Genomic DNA, 11,115 nt, shown 5'->3' with positions numbered 1-11,115 from the left:
GCTGAAGATTAATTTGAAAAATTCAGCAAATATGTAATTGATTATAATTATTTGTAGTAAGAGGCAAATGGCAATGCTCCCCCCAGAGAAAGTATCAAGGTGTGACTATATTATATTCATGATTAATAACAGGCACACAGCTGGGCTCTGAAGCAGCAATGCCAGCTTTACAGCTCTGCAGCACTTGAGCATACAGCAGCTTTCATACAACACTTCGTCCAGGGCTTGGTTTAAATTTTGTGAGTTTAGACACAAACTCTGTTTATTATTTGGAGGACACCCCATCCTCCTCCCCTGCTCAGCTGGCACAGAAAGTCCCAAGACAACCAGCACTGACCCAGATGAGAAGCAGGGAAGGAGCATTTGAGAGCTGCAGAACCTGGGGGGGAATGAGGAAATTTGCCCATTCTCCATGCAGAAATGTGTCACCAGTGTGTGCAATGCTGAGAAACAGGAGGTTGTAACTCCTGCCACAATCCCACAGCTCTTACCAGAGTTCCATGATCTTTTCCCCAAGTTATGCTCAAACTGAGGGGCTCCAACATCTGTAAGGCAAAGGCTGAAGCTGTTCTAGCAACTGGGGAAAGTTGTGCAGTTAAATTGGGGACAGAATCAGCTCTGTGGAAGGTATTGCCTCCCCACACCCACATTCCCCGGTCCCTTTTAAACACAGCAACAGGGATATTTTAACAGTTCAAAGAAAGATGAGAAGAAAGGAACAAAGGCTCTGTTCAGTGTTGCAGAGAAGGTCAGACTTCTGATTCTAAAGTCCTTGCAAAAAACAAAATGGGAAACAAATGGTTTCTCTCTTTTCTCCTTCCCCAAGGAGCCAAGTGCTCTGTTAGGTTATCCTTAGCCATTGTGATGAATTTTTTAATTTTCTGATGTAGTTGAAACTTAAAGAAAGAGTGGAAGAAATATGGAAATGGAAGAGGCAACATTGCCAGAGGAGAAGGTAATAGCTCAGAAGGGAAATAGGCTCTCCTTGCCAGCCTGCCAGAAGTTACCAAAATAAAAATCTATTCCAGAGCCTGGTTGCACAGATCTGAGAACACTTGCTAATGCAAACAGTTCAGTGCTTTACAAAAAACTTAACATTTCTGTCTAGTCCAACAGCAATGGACCCCATCAGCTACATCTACAGCAGCCTCAGCTTCTGACATTAGAGAGCTGGAAAGAAATATTTTCTTCATTTTTGAAATATCTTCAAGAAACTCTTCTAGAAAGTAGTTGTATCTACTCTTTATTTTACACAGTAGCTATTATCTGTAGGAGCAGCATTATTTATTTTATCACCAGCTGAAAAGTTATCTGTGTTTTAGTGACTGGGAAGTGACTAAGCCCTGGAAATATTTAATCCATCTAAAATACTGCTCAACTATTTTTCACCAGACACCCAGTACCTTAAGCAGATTCTTTCTATGGTTGTGGAATTTAGAGACCTTCAGCTATAACACAAAAGTCTTTACAGTAATGACTTTTAAAAACAGGTTTTCCTACCCTTAAGAAGTTTCTTTGAGAAGGTTTTTCTTCTTGCTTCCTGTTAAAGGTTATTTGCCCATCCTATTAATCAGAAAACTAAAAAGACTCAACATCTATGGTGATCCAAGTGTCTTCTCAAAGTTTATTGCTTTCAATTTGTCTGCTCAAGGAGGGAGAGAATTTCCTTTGCCCTGCACAGAGCAAACATAGATCACCTAGACTGTAAAACAAAATATGAAGATCCAAAGCTCAGCTTTTCTTCAATGCTCATTAATTTTTGAGTGGTTAGAAGGTCACCTGAGATTGAGTCTCAATGTGATTTTAGACCATGATTAGAAAATATTTTAGTGTTAAAGTTAAGCAGAAGCTGAGAAGAGCCAGAGAAGTGATTGCAAAACACCTTTGAGCACATATTCCTTGGAGAAGAAACCATCTTCTGTAATGGCAGGCTGCTGCCCCAATGGGACTGAACTTTGTCGAGCTCACAATTATGGTAATAGATGCACTTTTTAAAAAGTCTGGGAATAAGTTTGGCTCAACACTGCAGAGCAAGAAGTCTCTACTGCTGTATGTTTGAACAGCATTCGGTACAGCGGGGTCCCCAGTGTCCCATCCATACAAATGATACAAGACAAAGGCTTCCCTGAAAATACCAGAGCAGCTCTGGGACTCTGCCACACGCCTCAGGCTGCCACAATTAAATCAGAGCAGGTTCTGCTCTCAGCAGAATGGGAGGGAGTCAGGTGCTGCATCATTTTTAGCCTCCTCAAATTCCACCAGAGGAACAGACAGCTGTTACCTGCTGTGGGGCTAAAAGGGGGTTTGAACACAGGCTGGAGCAACCTCTACATTCATAAGTGGAAGCTTTGACTCTGGTGTCACCCCACCATCCCATTGCAAGTGGTGGGATAACAGCAGCTGACCTCCCGTGGCAAAAATGACAGGAGGACCTCTCAGATCTGTCCCAGCCCTATTATTTAACGCTCTGTTAGCTCGAGGCTTTCATCTCTTTCAAGTACTAATACAGGTAAAGACAGATGAAGGTGAATAAATCCAAGCTGTAGTTTAATAATTTGGGAGTCTGCTGGTGGAGTGAGTGGCACACCTTCTCAGCAGCGAAAGGATACAGCCAAAAGACAACACAGGTGCCTTCCTTCTTCTTTAATCCATTTTCAGACATTCAGTTTCCCCAGCTGCTGATACTGTAAAAATGTTGCTTGGCAACATGGTAACAAGGGGAAAAAAAAAAGTCTTCAAAAACATTAGGAGTTTTTGTCCTTAGAAATGTACTAGTTCAGCACATCCAGCCTCCTACAGATCCATTTTAGAGCAAGAGGCACAATGATTTCCCCCATGAACTAGTTCCAGCAGCTTTTAAAGCAAAGCAGTCAAAGTGGGACAGGGGCAAGGGGCCCTCAGATGCTGGAGGGGTGGGAGAGACCCTCACATGGGACTTGCAGGCGCTGTGTGCCCATTTTCATTCCCCTGCTTAATACTGAGCATTCATCTGGCATCTCAGACAAGACAAATGTAGTCCAGGTATGGTCTCAATGGCACCTGAAGAGGTTATAACTGTATATCTCCCTCCAAAGGATGTTGCCATAATGTCCTAGGATGGAGGGATTAGCTCCATCTCCTCCTTCCCACTCCCAGTTACCAGATGCTCACTAACAGTAATGAAATTGAGCCCAACCTGCTTCCAAAAGTGGCAATACCCAGGTAGAGAAAGGGCCAGGCTGCTCAAGAGCTGGCAAACCCAAGGATTGAACTTATTCAAGAGAAATCATTGAATCAGTCACAATTCTTTACTGATGACCTCCTGTAAACAGCCACACAAGGGACTACCAGTTAATTACTGACACTGGTGTCCACTGGAATCAACATTCCTAGAAGATATTACACTGTAAAACCCATAGAAAAATAGTTTTAAAGTTCATGGCTTTCCTCCCACTGCTCTTGCACTGGGATTTGTTATTGCACTGCACTTTTGATGTCCACAGAGCTGTGTCTGGTTCAGACTGCCAAAGCCTGGTTACAAACATTTATCATCTGCAAGCCCAAGCACAGCTTTACATCAAGGGGAAATGTTCTGCCTTGTACAAGGCAAGAAGTAAGTGATGAAAGTTCCTGCAGACACAAAACAAGTACCAATATTTTTAAAGCAAGATCCCAAAAGATATCTATCTTTATTCAGCTGGAAGTAAACAGCGGAGTTGTTGTGATGGCAGCACAGACTTTTCACCATCTCTGTGGTTATTAATGCAGAGATAAGAAATCTAGATGGTGGGTCTCATAAGAACAGTGACAAAGTTTGAGTTGTGCCTGCTGAGCCCCACAGTTACCTAAAAATGAGGAAATACATCAGAAAGAACAGATTGCAAAAGTGAGAGATTCTAGAGTAAATATCATAAATGCCTATAAACAGGAACAAAACACTGAATTAATGCATATCTTTTCCTGATCAGAGAGTTATGTAGATCAGGAACAGCTCCCCTGAAATGAAAAGCCATTGAAAGGCAGCAAAGAATCTGGCCAAATCAATCTAGACTTGGGAAGTCTGAGCAGTGTGTGGGGAAAAGAACACTGCTCTGAAAGACTGCTGGTAGTCTGCTAACTCCAACTCCTGCTGCAATGCCAATTTAATTAACACGCTTAACTGCTCCGAGATCTCCAGGATTGCTCACTGGATTGGCAGCCTTTTCTCGCTGCTAATTGTGTTACTGCTCACTGAACAAGAGGGAGATGAATGAGTGCAGCAGCCATCTTCTCCTGCTGGAGGAGGAGGCCACTCTCAGTAATTTGACTCTGACATACTCTCTTGTTTTTGCACGTTTATCCATATAAATAAACACAGGAGAGCTACTGCAAGCTGATGAAAGGGATGGCAGCTGAACCACGTGCCTTGGTGGCTGCTCATGGCACAGGGCCTTGGCAGCACTGGTGGCACATCCACCCAGCACAGCACAGCTCAGCTCACCTCCCAAATCACCACCAGCCAGGGCCATGGCTGTGTCTGGACAGGATCCTGGCGAGTGTGAGCACTCCCCAGAGGCTCTGACTGAACAGAAAGTTTAAGCAGAAAGTTTATCCCTGCCCTGCAAACTCTTGTCTTCTTTGAGCAGCCCCTCCTGACAGAAGGGGACAGAAATGTGATGGCAATGTTGCTGGTGTGGCCAGAGCTTGAGGTTAGAGCACAGAAAACATGCTGATCCTCCTAGAGAGCCTGGTACTCCCAGATTAGCTCATCTGTTTATTCTGAGGCTGCAGCATTCAGAAGGGAGACAATCAGCAGATAAAAAAGCACTGAATGCTTTGGGTCCTTGGAGTCCTGCTGCTTTGAGAAGAGGCCTCCAGCTATGCCAAGGGACAAGCCTGCAGTTTTTGACTGTGGAGAATTGGAGTTTGGAATTGAGGGCAGCCTTAGGGCTCCTCTGCAAGTGCAATCTAAATATAAACCTGCACCCATGAATTTACTGGAAGCTTCAATGCTGGCTTCAACTTTAAATGTCAATGCAAGATTAAATCTTAAATCCAGCAGTGATAGCTTATACCTCCCGAAGATACACATCTAGAGGCATACAATTCCTTCGATTAAATTACAGTGGTAATTAACTTCTGGACTTTTGCATGAGGGGCAAAGGAGAGCTGCTACAAAACTATTGCCCCCTTCACCTCACTGGTTCCCTGAGACATTTCTCACTTCTCAGAGAGAGGAGCTACCCCATTTCCCTGGTGAAAATGTACTTGGGGCCCTCCTCCTGTGAGATTGCCTCAGACCCAGGGAAGTCCAATCACTATTTAACAAACATACTGAAGTATGGATCCACTACAAAAGTATTTTAAGCAGATCCATCCTACTCTCTTTTTTTATTGAAAATATTGGTATAGGTAAGCTTGGGATTTAATCCCAGCATGAAAGACAAATTAACATTTCAGTAGAAAGTAAAAAGCTCTCACTCAAGTCAAATTCAGGACTTTTCCTGTGAACTCCAAAAGACCCTTGCACAAGTGGTGCTTTTAATCTAACTAACTCTAAAGGATATTTTTCAGGTTATTCATGCATTCAGAGAGGAAAAAGCATCACTGGGCATTTAGGAGAGGACCAAACCAGGACAAATCCACCAGTGCCCAAGGGGGAGGTGTTTTCTCCCTGACAGAACATTGACTCCAACCAACCTCTGCAGCAAAGCAACACTAGAACAGGGAGGGGGGAAACAGCAGAAATTAAAACGTTTCTAATTGCTATAAACCATCATATATTTATAATTACTTCCTCTTGACTAAACACAGTGACACAGAGGGTTCAGCTGCATTATCTGAAACAAGAATAATAGAAATGTAATTGAGATGTGACTTGATCTGTACAACCTACAGTACCATTCTAATGTTTGCATTATGAAAGTCTGAGCTGAAATCATCAGGCAAAGTGCTCTGTGCTTAAGAGCTCCACTCTTCAGCAGAGAAACCACATTTAAAAAGCCAGCTCCAAAAAGCTCAAGTTTTCTGCTTTTTATTCCCCGTAGGAATTAGCTGATGAAATTGCTCAGTGTTTTATTCTTCAGTTATTAGTCCCAATGAATGAGAAATAATTCCTTTTTGTTTCTTCCACTCTTCATAATGTAAAGCTTGGCTGAGTTATAGGAACTTGAGCACAAAAAATGAACAAGACACTTTGATGTTCCAGATCAGGGAAAGAGCCATGCGGAGACACAGACTCAAAGTTGTTCTAAATGTGGATTTTGAATTTCTCCTTCCCCAGTTACACCCATGCAACTCTTGCTGCATTTTGGTCACTTGTAGCAGAGCATATTTGGCCTATTAAGGAGCAAGAATTCACAGACAACTTGCGATTTTTTTTTAGGAGGCTGAATTTGTATATTATTAAAAATTAAAACTTCAGACTATTGCAAACACTTAACTGAGTCTTCCTTCCTTATTATCCACTGCTCACTCCTTCCAATGCATTTCCAGCATGTCAACCCTCCAACTGTGCCAGTGCTGATGAAGGAATTCCACAGATTAGGAATTAATAGAAAATCCAACACCAACTCCATTGCCCCAAGGCTGCCAGAGGTAAAGAAGAATTTGGGCAACAATTTGGGATTCTTGGGGTTCTGCACAGGGCCAGGAGCTGCATTTGAATGATCCTTGCAGGGCCCTTCCAGCTCAGGGTATTCTGTGGGGTTTTTTCTCCCTTAAAGGAGTCAGATTCCTTTTTCTGGTTCCCATGGTGCTGCACAGGCATTTGTCACACCTGAGCTCCCAGAGTGGAGTTCAGCTAAACACTGATGTGGAAGGAGAAAACCCTACAAGGGATAATGCTCTGGATGTTTCATCTGAAAAACCCATTCTTATCAGAGGACTTGCATTCATAGCTTTGATGCAAGATCACTTCCAAGAACTCTGGAATTATTTGGAGTAAGTCACCTACTCAGACTTACAAACACCATGTGTACCCAATTATACCCATTCATATCCCATTTTTACTAGACATCTTTGACCTTAGAACACTATTTTTTCTCATTACTAGCTACAGAATTTTCTTTTTATTCCCTTTTTAAGATAGAAAACTCACTTGCTAAGTGTCACCACTCAAAATTGTACAGGTAGCAGAGAAATCAACTCAGACATCTATTCTGAAGCTATGAAAGATGATTGCTCTACCTCATGATAGCCTGGGCATAATACATTATATACAACTAAAGATTTTTCTGAAGAAGGAAAAAAAGCCTAAAAATGAATCAGAGACTGCTTTGGGGCTCCTGTATTAAGCACATCATCTTTTACATCCTAGCCATCAATAGGCTCTCCCATCAATTTCTGTCCCATTATTGGATGCTATTAAAACATTTTAAACAGGATGCATTCCACACAAATAACTGCAGAAATAGTGCTGTATGTTTAAAAGTTTACATACTCTGTTGAGCAGACAAAATACTGAGTGGTGACTAACCTATATGCTTAATGACACATATCATCCAATCATCAAAATATTCATTTTCCTGGGCTCATCTGAATAAACCAAGGATATCTCTGCGCTGCCATCTGCTTTGATTCTTATTTTGTTGTTGCTGTTCAACCATTGCACACAAATAGAAACACTCCAAGTGTAGCACAGAAGCCTTGATGCAGTTTCAGAAATATTTCACATTAAGGTACACAGGGAAAATGTCCCATGTAGTGTCAGAGTATAAATTATGGCAAATGGTGAGTTTGAGATCCTTTTCTGTCTCTAAAGGTTGGGAAATCCTCTATTTGCTGGGGCAGGGATTCACAGCAAGAGGGAAGAAGTAGGAAAAACAAAAGGAATCTTGTTAGAGGCCAAAATTGCAGAGTTGTTGCAAACAGCTCTCATTTGAAAAGATTTTTGAACACATTTCCTTTTATTTACTATCTATCCTGCAGCACAAGTTTCCTTTGGGAAGCTCTAGGGCTTTCATTTCACCTACCTACCCCCACAGCCCACATGAAACCTGGCAGAGATCAACTCCAGCCTCCACAGAAGGGCATGCAAAAACGCTTTGCCTAAAGAACACCAAGAAGTGGGAAAAATGCTTCCAGGAGTTCTGAGAAAGATTTGTGCAAAGCCGGAATTGAGAAACCCTGTGCCTGCTAATGCCCCAGTGAGAAGGAACTGTAGATAAAACCTCTTGCCATTGCTGGGGGCAGCAGTCAGGGCCAAGTTCAAATAGCCAGAGGGACTCTTCAAATTAACCATGCCATTAAACTGAACTGGGGAAGGATTCTGGAGAATCTTGGATTAATTTCCAAGTACCCTGCACGAGGTGAAACGCCCCATCTTGCAAAGCAGGGAATCAAAGCTCGGGAAAAGAGTTAATAGAGCATTAAACTGAGACAAGATATTGATCATATTTGCATGTCCCAATCCCCAGCATTAATTCTGACTTTCCATGTCCCAGGTTAAGCACTTCAGTTCCTCAGAGGCAGCAGCCAAACCCCCACAGCTGGAGCACAGGGGTAGCCCAGAACAGTGCTCAGGCAGCTCCTCTGCACAAACTCAAGTCACAACTTTGCCTGGAGAACCCACTGCCTACATCAGTAACACCAGCTCCACCTCTGTTAGTCAGAAAGCACTGAAGGAAAAACTGACATGTAGGAAAGAGCCCTTTTAAGCTGTCAATTCACTGTCATCCATCAAGAATTCCACTCTGTGGCATCACCTGGAAAAACAACCCAGCACCACCACAGAGATCTCTGTGGAAAGATCCCAGCCAGAGCTCTGGGAAGCAAGACCTGTTCAAAGCTGGCTGCTCTCTCATTCCTGAGCTTATTATTAAGCTATTTCACTAATGAAATAACTTTTCAGCTAGATCTGATTTGTGCCAGCTTGAAGAGTTGCACAGAAGAGAGTTTTGTATCAAGCAGAGCCATAACAGCATTGTCAAAGTTTTTTGTGGCAGAAGTGCACATTTCTAACGTGATTTCTTATTTTAATAAACTGCAATAAAGAGTAGTGAGCCTCCTAAATTGCATCCACATGACACAGGGAGATTACAGCAAGTCTGGGATCTTTACCAGCTCAGGACATCCCTGCAGGAATTGTGCTCTCCTCAACCACTCTCCTCTGATCAACAAAATAGAACAATGGATTTATTGTCCAATGGCACAACTTAAAATGAAAATGTGCTTTTTCAATATTCACAAGCTGTCTTTAAGACTTCAGTTTTGAAAACTTTTCCCCAGAATGACAAAACCCAGGCTTTGAGCCAAAGAGTAAAGCTCTCAACATAAAACTTCAATAAAAACCAAAGACTATCTATTTCACCTCTCCAAGGTATTTCCAGCATTCCCCAGAAAGGCCTTGCTGTGGCTATTAGCTGCCTAGTTTTAGAGACTCATTTTAGTGCTCTACAATTATTGCCAACTCATCCTAAATTACCAGCTTCTCCAAGGCTGGCTGATGCAAACAGCACTTAGGAGACAGAGACATGGCAGTGTCAAGCTAATGCAAGACCAGGAGCTCCTCAGTCTGTGAAACAGAAAATGTGTGATCCCTCCCCGCACCAGCCTCTCCAGATCACTCCATTCATTCAGGAGATGAATCAGAGGTCCTGATGGTGGATGGGTGTGCTTGTAGGCTCTGAGCTGACACTAAACCATTCAGAGCAGCAATATTAATGTAAAAATATCCCTCAGTCCTCCTGCCAGTGCTTGTTCACATCCCAAGCCCTCCCTTCAAAACAAATCACCTGCAGATTTCCCGGCTGCTGAAAAGGGAGATGCAGGTGAAACTTTGGGCAAGGGGAATTCAAGGCTGGTTCAATGCAAGATAAAATTAAGTGTTCTTTTTTTCCATAGTGCTGGAAAATAAGATGGTTCATGCCGTGCTACTGTTGGAGCTGAAGCGATATGGAATAAAACAACCAGTGCAGATGACTGAAACAAAACAGGAGAATTAAATCCCAGAGAACAGCCTGAGACACCCTGGGGCAATCTGATCCTTTGGGTTTATCCACATCAGTTACAGGGCTAAAAACAATCCTTCAAAACATCTCCAACCACAGCCAGCCCATCCCCAGGATCAGGTACCTCTGAGTGCACAACTTCTCGCGGAAAAAGGGAAGAGAAGCTCCAGAGCAAGAGGTCACTGCAAACCCAGCTGCCTCCAGCACCACTGCAGTCACCCAACAGCTCAGAAATGGCTTTAAACTTCCTCCAACTCCTCAGATAGCCTTTAAACTTCAGGCTAACCCAACAGGCATCAAAGCAGCCAAATTCCTACTTCCAGTAGTACTTCCAAGTTCCTACTTCAGCATTCCTCAGGCACAGCCCAGCTGCCCAGTCCTTGCCACAGAATCCCCTGAGGGGCCTCAAAACCATTCCAATGCATTTATTCGCAGAGAAGTGATGAGGAGAGGGCTTGGTTAAGGTTGCATTCCCTCAGGATAACCAACCCCATCAGTCACACTCTCAGTTATAACCCCCTTGTGTCCTACCTTGCAGTTCTGTGCGTGGCTGGCCTCATCCCTCCCGCAGCGGGGATTAGCAGTGGTTCAGAACCCCCAGGTGAGATGTCCAGCAGAGCTGGAGCAGCCACAGCTCAACTCTTGTCTGTCCTGGAATGTTATAAACTCTCCCCAACACCCCCTCCCTTTCCCCACCTGTGCTGGTTTAAGGACACCCAGCCCTTCACTCAACCTTCTGTGCCTGCTCTGCCAGGCAGGATGTGGCAGCTTCTCATCGTGCTGTCCTGCCTTGTCACCTCAGAGACTTCTCTGGTGACCCAATGGGCAAAATTATCTCAGGTCCAGCAGGCAGGGCAGGCTCAAAGTGCAGGCAGAAATTAGAAAACTCTTGGAAAACACAATACACTTTTTTTTTTTTTTTTTCAATGGAGCTACAAAGGACACCAAAGCCAGGATAACTTCTGGTATCTCAGCTCCATGGACATCTCAGAGTCCAGCACACAGACAGATAGATGGTGGTTGTTAATCACAGTTTCCCCCCTCTGCAGCCCAGGAGGGGAGGTTAAACACCAGCAAGACCTTATCTGTAGCCAAGCAGCCATTTTGGGTCTCCATGCAGGGTGCCAGCAGCGTGGTGATGGATAAGGGAGTGTTCCTCCATGGCAAGGCTTTCCATCATGTTAAATGAAGGCTTGACAGCTTTGCT

This window comes from Ammospiza nelsoni, chromosome 16 (assembly GCF_027579445.1).
Source record: "Ammospiza nelsoni isolate bAmmNel1 chromosome 16, bAmmNel1.pri, whole genome shotgun sequence".
In the NCBI taxonomy this organism is placed as follows: domain Eukaryota; kingdom Metazoa; phylum Chordata; class Aves; order Passeriformes; family Passerellidae; genus Ammospiza; species Ammospiza nelsoni.
The sequence above is the reverse complement of the archived record's forward strand: the minus strand, read 5'-3'. Positions refer to the sequence as shown.